We start from the raw sequence: 11,841 nt of genomic DNA on the forward strand, positions 1-11,841 counted from the left end.
ACGAATCGGGACATAGTTCTCCCTTTTTGATTTTCTACAAGAGTTTGTATAAAATTGTTATCATTGCCCCCTTAAGTGTTCGGTAGAATTCTTCAATAAAACCATCTGGACCTAAAGTTTTCTTTGATGGAAGGTTTTTAAACAAAAAATTAAATTCCTTTAATAGAGATAGGGATACTCAGGTTATATATTTCTTCGTGAGTAAACTTTGGTAGTTCATGTCTTTCATAGAATATGACCATTTTATCTAAGTTGTTGAGCTTATTTATACAAAGTTGTTTATAATATTCCCTTATTAACCTTTTAAAATTGTATTATCTACATTAATGTCACCTCTGACATCTGATATTGGTAATTTGTGTCTTCTATCTTTATTTTCTAGTCAGCCTCACTAGACACATATCAATTTTTTAATCTTCTCTAAAAAACACCTTTTATTTTTATTTTTCCTATTTATTTTCTGCTTTCTACTTTATTGATTTCTATTCTAATGTTTTTTTCTACATATCTTGAGTTTAATTTGGGTTTTTTCCCTCGTTTCTTATCCTGGAAGCTGTAGTCATTAATTCAAGACGTTCCCTCTCTTCTAATATCAGCATTTAGTACTGTAAAATTCACCCTAAGTATTATTTAGCAGTATGTTGTAAATTTAATGTGTTGCATTTTATTTTTATTTAGTTCAAAATGCTTTCTAGCTTTCATTTGTTTTCTTATTTGACCTGTGGGTTGTCTAAAAGTGTGTTACTTTGTTTGGAGATTTTCCACAAATTTTTATGTTATTGATTTATAAATTAGTTTCATATTTTTGCATGATTTAAATCTTTCATAAACGTATTAAATCTTGTTTTGTAGTCCAGAATACAGTCTAACTTGATAAATGTTCAATGTATATTCTACCTTCACTCAGTGGAGCATTTTATAAAACTTAATTAGGTCAAGTGGGTTGATAGTGTTGTTCAGATATTTATATTCTTAACGATTTTCTGTCTAGTTATTCTAGAAATTACTGAGAAATAGTTATTTACTATATTTGACTATAGTTGCATATGTGTACTTTTTAAATAATGTTATCAGTTATTGCCCAAGTATTTTGAAGTTCTGTTATTAAGGACACAAACCCTCAGGACCATTATATTCTCTTAAAGAATTGACTCCATTATGACTATGAAATTACAACCTTTCTTTCTAGTAATGTTCTTTGACCTGAGACTTACCTTTCTGGCATTAATATAACTGTTCCAGCTTTCTTTTGACTGGTGTTAGTAAACTACAGTCTATTCTTATCATTTGTGGTAACTGTGTTTTATAAAGTCACTGTGAACACTGCAAATATTGAACCATTGCACCTAAAAGAAATATGTATATACATATCTCACATAAATTATAATCTTAAATCCTAAAAGCAGTTCATCATGATGTATTCTATTTGCTTGATATTTAAAAAAAGAAAATAAGGTTAAAAAGTGTTAAGTGATTTAACTGAGGTTGTCTCACTAACGAGTGACAGAGTTAGGATTCAAATTTCATTCAACTGACCCAAGAGTGTTCTTGCACTACACTGTACTATGCCCTACTTTCTTTATCCTCTGGTTATCTCTTTTTAAAAGCTAAAACAAGAACACAAAGTGTTGCCTTATTTGTTTTTAGCCAGTAATGGGGTGTTAGGTGACTCAAATTTTTTGCTATTCTGTTCATCTCCACAAATGGCCCCAAAAGCACCAAGAGTATTGATTTTGAAGTTACAAGTCAATCTTACCAAGTAAGCTAATTCACAAATATGGAATCCTCAAATGAGAATTGTGTATCTTTTTCCATCCTTTTACATTTAACCTGCTTGTATTTTTATATTAAAAGTGCAATTCTGTAGGCAGAATGCAATTGGGCATTGCTTTTTTATCCAATCTGATAACCTCTGTCTTTTAATTGGGAGATTTAGGCCATTTGTATTTAATGTGATAATTTATATGGCTAAATTTAAATCTATCTTTCTATGTGCATTCTAGTTGTCCCACATATTACTTGGGTTTTTTTCTCTTTTTATGCCTTTTTAGGTTAATTGAATATTTCATATTATCTCTTTTATCATTTTATTAGCTATAATTCTTTGTTTTGTTATTTTAGTGGTTATTGTAGGGTTTATAGTATACATCTTCTCACAGTCTACCTTCAAATGATATCATAGCATGTTACATACAGTATAAAAACTTTACAATAGTATAATTCTATTCCTCCCCTCCCAACCTTTGCATTGTCATGACACATTTAATCATGCATATGATATAAAACCCATGCTACATTGTTACTATTTTTGTAGAGTCCATTGTCTTTTAAGACATTTAAATAATTTTTTAAAACCCTAGGTATTTGCTCATATAGTTACCATTTCTGGTGCTCTTCATTTTTCTGTGTGCATTCATATTTTCAACTGCTATTATATTCCTTTTGCCTAAAGAATTTCCTTTTACATTTTTAGTAGTCTGCCGGTAACAAATTCTCTCAGCTTTTGCATGTCTAAAAACATCTTTATTTTGCCCTTTTTTTGAAATATATTTCCTCTAGGTATAGTATTCTGGATTGACAGTTTCCCTCTTCAGGACTTTAATAATATTTCTGCACTGCCTTGTCACTTGTATTGTTCAGCAGGAAATCTGCTGTCATTCCTATACTTGTTCCTCTCTACATTATGCTCTTTTTCTCTGGCTGCTTTTAAGATTTCTTTAACAATAGTTTTCAGCAATTTGATGATGATATAACTTGGTGTAGTTTTCTTTAAGTTTCTTGTGTTTGGAGTTTGTTGAAATGATTAGATTTGTGAATTTATAGTTTTTAGCCATTTTCATCCATCATTACTTCCAATACTTTCTCTGTCCATTTCTGTCTTCTTCCAGCACTCCAGTTGCATATATATTAGGCCATGTGAAGTTGTTCCATGGTTCATTTATGCTTTATTTTTTAAATTTTCTTTTCTCTTTGTATTTCATTTTGTATAATTTCTACTTTTATGTCTTCCAGGTCACTAATTTCAACTTACAGAGTATAATTACACAGCTAAAAAATATATATTTTGTATGTTTTAAAAACTATCTTCCATGCCTCTACTTAACTTTTTGAATATATACATTACAGTTATAATAACTATTTTAATATACCTTTCTCTGATCATTCTAATTCTGATAATTCTATGTCAGTTCTGGATCCACTTTGATTAATTAAATTTTATTCTGGGTTATAGGCGTTTTTGCTTCTTTGCATGCTTGGCAATTTTTATTAGATGCAAATATTACGAATTTTCTATTGTGGAATGCTGGCTATTCTTGTATTCTTTCTGATATTCTCAAGCTTTGTCCTGAGATGCAGTTAGTTACTTGGAAACAGTTTGATCCTTTCACGTCTGGATTTTAAGATTTGTTAAATGAGATGCAAGAAATGCTCAGTCTTGAGATGATTATTCCCCAGTACTGAAGTGAGACCCTTCTGTATTCTCTACCCATGTTCATTAAATCATGAAGTTTTCCAGTCTCACTGGTGGGAGCAAGCACCATCTCTGGCCCTATATAAATATCAGGTCCTGTTATCTCTGTTATCTCTCACCATTTTTTTTTTTTTTTTTTTGGTGGTGGTGGTCTTTTCCATGACCTTGGGTAGTTTAATCATGTGCATATGCCAATCAGTATTCAGCTGAATACTCTGCAGTTCTTTTCTATTCAGTGCTCTCCCACTTCTTACAAATTCTCCCACCCTGATTTCTCTAAACTTTCATTTCCATCTCCTCAATTCAAGGAGTTTGCTGGGCTCCACCCTCGGTTCCTTTTTTGTGCCACAATCTGGAAACTCTCTCAGGTTTGCAGGTTTCTGAAGCAAATGTAGGGCTCACGGTTTTTGTTTCCCGTATGTCAGGGATCACTGTCCTTCATTGTCTGATGTCCAGTGTCTTGAACATCCATTGTTTTATATATTTTGTTTCCTTTTTGCTTATTTCAAGCAAGAAGAAAAGTCTTTCATCTTAGTTGGAAGTAGAGGTCCTTGTCTCAACTTTACCTATTCTACTCATTTCTAACAAGGGCGCCTGATTGGTTTTCCCAACAACTGAACTCTATACTTTGACCACTCACTTTCTAGGACCCTCTGTCTCTCTGATTTGACTCAAAGAAATACTATAATCTTGGGATCAGGAATACCTAGGTTCACTTGCTTGCTGTTGTGCTAACTCTGTTAGTTTACTTTGCCATTTGTAATTGAAGTAACAAAACCTACCTTATGAGATTGTTGTAAAGTAACTTCTCCAGTGACTGGTAAACAACAGGGACTCAATGAATGGTGGTTGTCATTACTATTACTAGATTTCTTGTTCTAGCTTATTCTCTCTTCCTCCTCTTCTTCCCTGCCTCCACCTTCCTTACTCCGGATCTGCTCAGCCCTAATATTTCTTGACTGTGGGCTGCAGTGACAAATTATGCTTTAAGTTATGTCTCGGGCCTCATGACAGCTGAGTCATGCCATCAAGAGCCTGTAGAGTGGGAATGAGTCCCAGCCCTGAAATATCAGCGTGTGTGGGTGGTTTCTGCAGGAATCACTGACGAGCACCTGTTAAATATTTTACTTTTTCTTAGACAAGCTTCAGTCACTTACTTTTAGGAAGACTTAAAGTCTCCCTACACTTAACAAAAGACCACATAGAACTTAGCCACTACCTAGCATTGTTCAGATTGCTTCTTGCACAACTCCAGGGACTCCTATTACTCTATAGACACTGTACATTTGTACAGTTACAAGTTTTCATGCATATGATATAAAACATATATCAGCAGATAACAGCAAAGTATATTGAGAAGGGGGACACCAGTTGAAATTTTCATTAGACTTACGGCTAAAGAGAAGTTTAAAGTGTTGATATGTTAACTGAGTATTCCAGTTATTCCATAATAGAATGAAGAGTCGTCTCCCTACTAAAAGCCATCCTGGCCGTCCCTTCTGGGAATTTTTTTCAGCTCTGGGAACTATCCCACAGATCTAAAAGCAGCATAAGCCACGTACTACAGTGACTGAGAACATGAGCATTCATTTCAGCCAAAATGTGTTGTAACCCCAGGTCTCCCATTTATTAGCAGTACTACCTTGGGTAACTTACTCAACTCTGAGAATTCTCATTTGTAGAATGAGAGTAAATCTACCTGTTTAAAAGGGGTTTTGATGAGGTTGGCATAAGATAATATATGTAAAGTGCATATATTACATGCCTAGTAAATGATAAATAATATCAGTATCATTAATTACCATTACATATCATCATCAGTATGTTGTTATTGTCAATAATGCACCTAACCATTAAAAATTCTCTAGTACAACACTGTCCATTTTTGACAAAGATAGAAAGGTTCATATTTGCTGTCTAATACGGTATCTACTAGCCTCACGTAGATATTGAGTACTTACGTTGGATAGCAAAGCTACAACAAGGATTACTTATGGGGAAATCTCTCAAAAATTTTGTTCCTCATAAAGTGAAGAAACTCCCAAGATCAAGTCTGTGAAGGCAGCATCTTTACCAGGAGAACTAATGGATGATCCTTGGTCCTAAACAGATGATCTATCCCAAGATACTGCTTGGCCCATTTACTCACCTCATTTAAACCCTACTCTCTGGTTCCTCTGAAGAGGACCTTCCCCTGACAATGGACCATCCCACCCCTCTCTGTCACTCGCCTCTACACACTGTATTTCTTGGCCTCACTGATGCTGTATCTTTATTAGTGGCTTTGTTCATATCTGTGCCCTGCTGCTCACATGTAAACTCCATGAAGGTGGGTTTCTTATCTACTTTGATCACCACTTGATCTCAGTACCAAGAATATGCATATTGTAGGGTTTCAGTAACTATTTGTTGAACTTAATACAAACAAGTTTTCTGAAAGAAGGCCAGAGGCTGATATTTTATAAATATTTTATAAATAAAATTAAACACTCCCCTCTTCCAGTCTCCAGCCCCCAAGCCCTACATGTTCAGACAAGGGCCTGGGATTCTCTGGAGACCACCAGTACCAGCTCTGTAACTCCCAACCCACAGGTCTCAGGTGAGGCACTTCATTGCCAGTGTGGAGAAAGTGTTTTAAATTCTAAACAAGACCCGACATTTAACATCCTCCCGTTCTTCTCTCTCAACAGCTTACTCTCCTTGCAGCAAATGTGTTTAAGCATTCACGGCCATGGGTGTGCATTTTTATTAGGTCTATGACAAGTGATTCAGAGGTAATTAAGCAATGGAATGTTTCACACAATGCCCACTTCACTTAAGGAATAAACTCTACACGTTGAATTAACTGGCAAAAAAGGAAAAAGAAACCATTCAGAAAGCGTCAATTTCTATAAAGAACTATTGGCCCTATTCTTGGGGTTTTCATAAGAAAGTGAAATTTTTCATTTATAAGAAGCATGAGGAAGAATTTAAAAGTCTATGTAAACACACACACACCCCAGTCATTTGTTGTAACCTGGTTTTTTTTCTCTTTTTGCGAAGAATCATCATCTTAAGTGTGCAACCATAGAAAAATGAGTAAATAAATTGGAGAATTTATTGAATTTTATGTAGCATTGAAAAGAATGAGGTAGAATGACATTCTTAGATAGGAAGATGCTATATTGATATGGCAATAAAAGCTATAGTATAGTTATTTTTTAAATAAATGTCATTAGTATATGTTTATATGTGCATTGAAAAGTTCTTTAAGGACGTGTCAAACTGTTACAAGTGACACCTAGGAAGTGGACTTGGGCCTGAAATTACAAGAGGCATGTATTATTTTTGCAACTATAAAATATATTTAAACATTTTAATTTTTTTAAATGAGCTAAAATTTATTTTAAAGAGTCAAAAAATTACAGGAATAGCCTGATAGTTGCAAGGGAGCAGGATGGCACTGACAAGGTATTTCCTCTTCACCCTTCCTATCCTCAAGCCCCAACACACACAAATGTGTGCACACACCCCACTTCATGAGGTGCTGAAGGAACTAGTAACGCTCAGAAAAACTGTTACTCAGCCGGGCGCGGTGGCTCAAGCCTGTAATCCCAGCACTTTGGGAGGCCGAGACGGGCGGACCACGAGGTCAGGAGATCGAGACCATCCTGGCTAACACGGTGAAACCCCGTCTCTACTAAAAATACGAAAACTAGCCGGGCGAGGTGGCGGGCGCCTGTAGTCCCAGCTACTCGGGAGGCTGAGGCAGGAGAATGGCGTAAACCCGGGAGGGGGAGCTTGCAGTGAGCTGAGATCTGGCCACTGCACTCCAGCCTGGGCGACAGAGCGAGACTCCGTCTCAAAAAAAAAAAAACAAAAAAAAAAAAACTGTTACTCAATATTCTTAAAGAAGCCCATGTCTTGCAGAATAAGATTCCAATTATGCAACCTAGAATCACTGACTATTTTTAATTGAATTGACCAATTTGCATAGTCAATTACACAAACTAGTCATTTTGATATTGCAACTTCACTACGAAGGTCTCGTGACTATTTCACTCTTGACCCGGATAGTTGCCCAGAGAGCTCCCTACAGATCCCCCTGTTTAAGCCTCATTCAGAAGGAAAGCTTACCAGGATGAGACTTGAGACCATGATTCTCCTTAAAAGGTAACTTGGTTTGCATCATCTTTTGAGCTCAAGAAACCCCAAGATAACACTGACAACCACGATGAATTTCTTCTAAGCCCAGGTGCAAAGTGAGATGGCACAATATGAAGAGACCCTTGTAAAAGAATAATAGCCACAACAAAAATAACCAAAAGATACTGAAGAGAAAATGTATATCTTTCTCACGTCATCTTTTGAGTTCAGATGCCCTTTTATTTTCCTCTCTGAACAGTAAAATGGATAGGCATATTCAAAACAGGGATGAGAAATTTTAAGAGACTGAGATTTTTAGCAGGTGATATAAACCGCATTTCAGGGTATCTGAACAACACACACCTCCTTCAGGCAGAGGGCTATCCTGGCCACAGACTCTGCTTTGCTGGATGTCTACATTTCTCTCTGCATGACTCATTCCCTCACCTACCTCAATCCGGACCAGTGTGACTCATTCATAGGCTGGCTGTGCCTATGACTGACGTGGCTCAGCTTGAGATGGTGAGCTGGGTTTACTGCCTTGGGAATAAGGGTTGATCATTAGCAGCTTCAGAAGCAGAAAGCCTGGTTTAGAAAAGATGGGGCAATTATTACTGGACATGAACAAGCTGAAGCAAAGGAAGCTGTTCATAAGGAACAAGAACAATTGGAGCAAATGCAAAGGGAAAAAGCAGGAGCCTTGTGACTCTTCAGCCGTGGAAAGGCAGGAAGAGTAACTACATCTCCTGGACCTCTGCAGTCCCTGTCCAGGATGCTCATGAGTCACGGCCTTACAACAAGCTACTCATTTCTGGAGCTGGCTTGAGTACTTCTCTGTTCCTCTTTAATTTATTCAACAAATATTATTGAGTGACAGCTATGCATCAGACACTGTGCTGAGAGAAGAGAGTATAGGAATGTGTAAGAACCCTACCCTCAGGGAGCTTCCTGCATAGTGGGAGAAAGACAATAATCCAATGATCAGGTAAGTCATCAGAAATATCCAGGCTGTAATTAGAAGTACACATACTAGGAGAAAATAATAAAGGTACGTAAGCTACTCAGAAAAGTCAGGAACTCATGCCTGAGGATGTGGCATTGGAGATAAGATCTTAAGGATAAACAGGAGATGAAAAAGCAAAGGACAGAGAAGGGAAAACCATTCCAGGAAGAGTAAACTAGATGACATGTTTGGTTCAGAGAGAAGCAGGGCGTGGTTACTAAAATCCCCACCCACTCAGGGTCCAAGGTCCTGCATTAAAATTCTGACATTATCAAGTACTGTGACTTTGAACAAGTAACTTCTCTGATTCTCAGTTTCTTCATACAAAAACTGGAGATGATAATAATAGTGCCTACCTTACAGGTTTGTTAAGGATTAAATAAAATCATGAATGTAAAAAGCTTGCACAGTACCTGGTTCTACTTCCTCATTTTTAGTTGGTTGTATAATAACGCTCTGTACAGATGGGCCATAATTAATTTTACCAGTCACCTACTCATTGGTCTTTAGGTTGTTTCTGGTATTTTATTATCATACATGGTGCAGCAATGAACAATCCTTTGATTTGAGGTTAATACAAGGCTCTGATCTGAGGTCTCCTCAACTTTATGGGTCCTCAGGTCTGTCATCCTTAGCCCTGGATGTTCCTTTGAAATCAAAACATGTAGAATTAGGACATCACCCTAAGCCTCCTAAAACAGAGGATTTGGCCACATATCCCAACATTTGTAGTGTTAAAAAGCTTGCCAGAAAGCTACATGGTAGCCAAAGAGGAAACTAAATCTAACTACTACTATATTACATATATTTAAGTGTCAGGAAAATTTTTATAATGCCCCCCCAAACACACACACAGACACACACACTGTATTAGTCTGTTATCACACTGCTAATAAAGATATACCTGAGACTGGGTAATTTATAAAGAAAAAGAGGTTTAATGAACTCACAGTTCCACATGGCTGGGGAGGCCTCACGATCATGGTGGAAGGCAAAGTAGAAGCAAAGGTTTGTCTTACATGGTGGCAGTCAAGAGACCTTGTGGAAGGGAACTCCCATTTATAAAATCATCAGATCTCATGAGACTTACACACTACCACAAGAACAGTATGGGGGAAACCACCCCCATGATTCAATTATCTCCACCTGGCCCTACCCTTGACATGTGGGGATTATTACAATACAGGATGAGATTTGGGTGGGGACACAGCCAAACCATATCACTCCACTCCTGGCCCCTCCCAAATCTCATGTCCTCACATTTCAAAACCAATCACGCCTTCCCAACAGTCCCCCAAAGTCTTAACTCATTTCAGCATTAACTCAAAAGTCCACAGTCCAAAGTCTCATCTGAGACAAGGCAAGTCCCTTCTGCCTGTAAAATCAAAAGCAAGTTAGTTGCATCCTAGATACAATGGGGTACAGGCATTGGGAAAAAACACTCACTCCAATGGGAGAAATTGGTCAAAATGAAGGGGCTACAGGCCCCAAGCAAGTCCAAAATCCAGTGAGGCAGTCAAACTATAAAGGTCCAAATGATCTCCTTTGACTCCCTGTCTCACATCCAGGGCATGCTGATGCAAAAGATAGGCTCCCATGGCCTTTGGCAGCTCCACCCCTGTGGCTTTGCAGGGTACAGCCCCTCTCCTGGCTGCTGTCATGGGCTGGCGTTGAGTGTCTGCAGCTTTTCCAGGTGCACAGTGCAAGCTGTCAGTGGATCTACCATTTCTGGGGTCTGGAGGACAGTGACCCTCTTCTCACAGCTCCAGTAGGCAGTGCCTCAGTAGGGACCCTGTGTGGGTGGTCCAACCCTTCTGCACTGCCCTAGCAAAGGTTCTCCATGAGGGCTCCACCCCTGCAGCAAATTTCTGCCTGTACATCCAGGCATTTCCACACATCCACTCAAATCTAGGTGGAGGTTCCCAAACCTCAATTCTTTACTCCTGTGTACCCACAGGTTCAAAACCATGTGGAAGCTGCCAAGTCTTAGAGCTTGTACCCCATGAAGCAATGGCCTAAGTTGTACATCAGCCCCTATTAGCCACAGCTGGGATGCAGGACACCAAGTCCCAAGACTGCATAAAGCAGCAAGGCCCTGGGCCTGGCCCATGAATCCATGTTTCCCTCCTAGGCCTCCTGGATTGTGATGGGAGGGGCTGCCACGAAGACCTCTGTCATGTCCTGGAGACATTTTCCTCATTGTCTTGGCAATTAACATTTGGCTCCCCATTACTTAAGCTAATTTCTGCAGCCAGCTTGAATTTCTCCCCAGAAAATGGGTTTTCTTTTCTACTGCATCATCAGGCTGCAAATGTCCTGAACTTTTATGCTCTGCTTCCCTTTTAAACGTAAGTTCCCATTCCAAACCTACATAAAACTGAATGCTTTCAACAGTACCCAAATCACCTCTTGAATGCTTTGCTGCTTAGAAATTTCTTCTGCCAGATATCCTAAATCATCTCTCTCAGGTTCAAAGTTCCACAAATCTCTAGGGCAAAATGTCACCAGTCTCTTTGCTAAAACATACCAAGAGTCACCTTTGCTCCAGTTCTCAAGTTCCTCATCTCCACCCGAGACCACCTCAGCTCAGACTTTATTGTTCATATCACTAACAGCATTTTTATCAAAGCCATTCAAGAGGTCTCTAGGAAGTTCCAAACTTGCCCACATCTTCCTATCTTCTTCTGAGCCCTTCAAACTGTTCCAACCTCTGTCTGTTACCCAGTTCCAAATTTGCTTCCACATTTTCAGGTATCTTTACTGTAGCACCCCACTCTACTGGTACCAATTTACTGTATTAGTGTGTTCTTACACTGCTAATAAAGACACATCTGAGACTGGGTAATCTATAAAGAAAACAATGTTTAATGGACTCACAGTTCCACATAGCGGGGGAGGCCTCACAATCATGGCAGAAAGCAAAGGAGAAGTAAAGGCACATCTTACATGGTGGCAGGCAAGAGAGTTTATGCAGGGGAACTCCCATTTATAAAACCATCAGATCTCATGAGAACTATTCACTACCACGAGAATAGTATGGGGGAACCACCCCCATGATTCAGTTATCTCCATTTGGTTCAGCCCTTGACACATGGGGACTATTACAATTCAAGGTGAGATTTGGGTGGGGACACAGCCAAACTATATCATACCACATACACACACACACACGCTTTCTAAAACACATAGGATACTGTTTTTAGTTACATACAGTAAGATGGACCTATATGGGTACACAGTT

The 11,841-nt window shown here is 38.3% G+C and overlaps 1 long non-coding RNA gene across 1 annotated transcript; it reads left to right on the forward strand.

Moving 5' to 3' along the window:
* Positions 1–2,130: 2,130 nt before the first annotated feature.
* LOC117068957 lies at positions 2,131–8,003 on the forward strand. Its single transcript, XR_004431326.1, has 3 exons — positions 2,131–2,388; positions 4,546–4,548; positions 7,993–8,003. It is a non-coding gene; the product is annotated as an uncharacterized LOC117068957 (long non-coding RNA).
* The last annotated feature ends 3,838 nt before the right edge of the window (positions 8,004–11,841 follow it).

Source organism: Trachypithecus francoisi, unplaced genomic scaffold, assembly GCF_009764315.1.
Source record: "Trachypithecus francoisi isolate TF-2019V2 unplaced genomic scaffold, Tfra_2.0 Lachesis_group21, whole genome shotgun sequence".
In the NCBI taxonomy this organism is placed as follows: Eukaryota; Metazoa; Chordata; class Mammalia; order Primates; family Cercopithecidae; genus Trachypithecus; species Trachypithecus francoisi.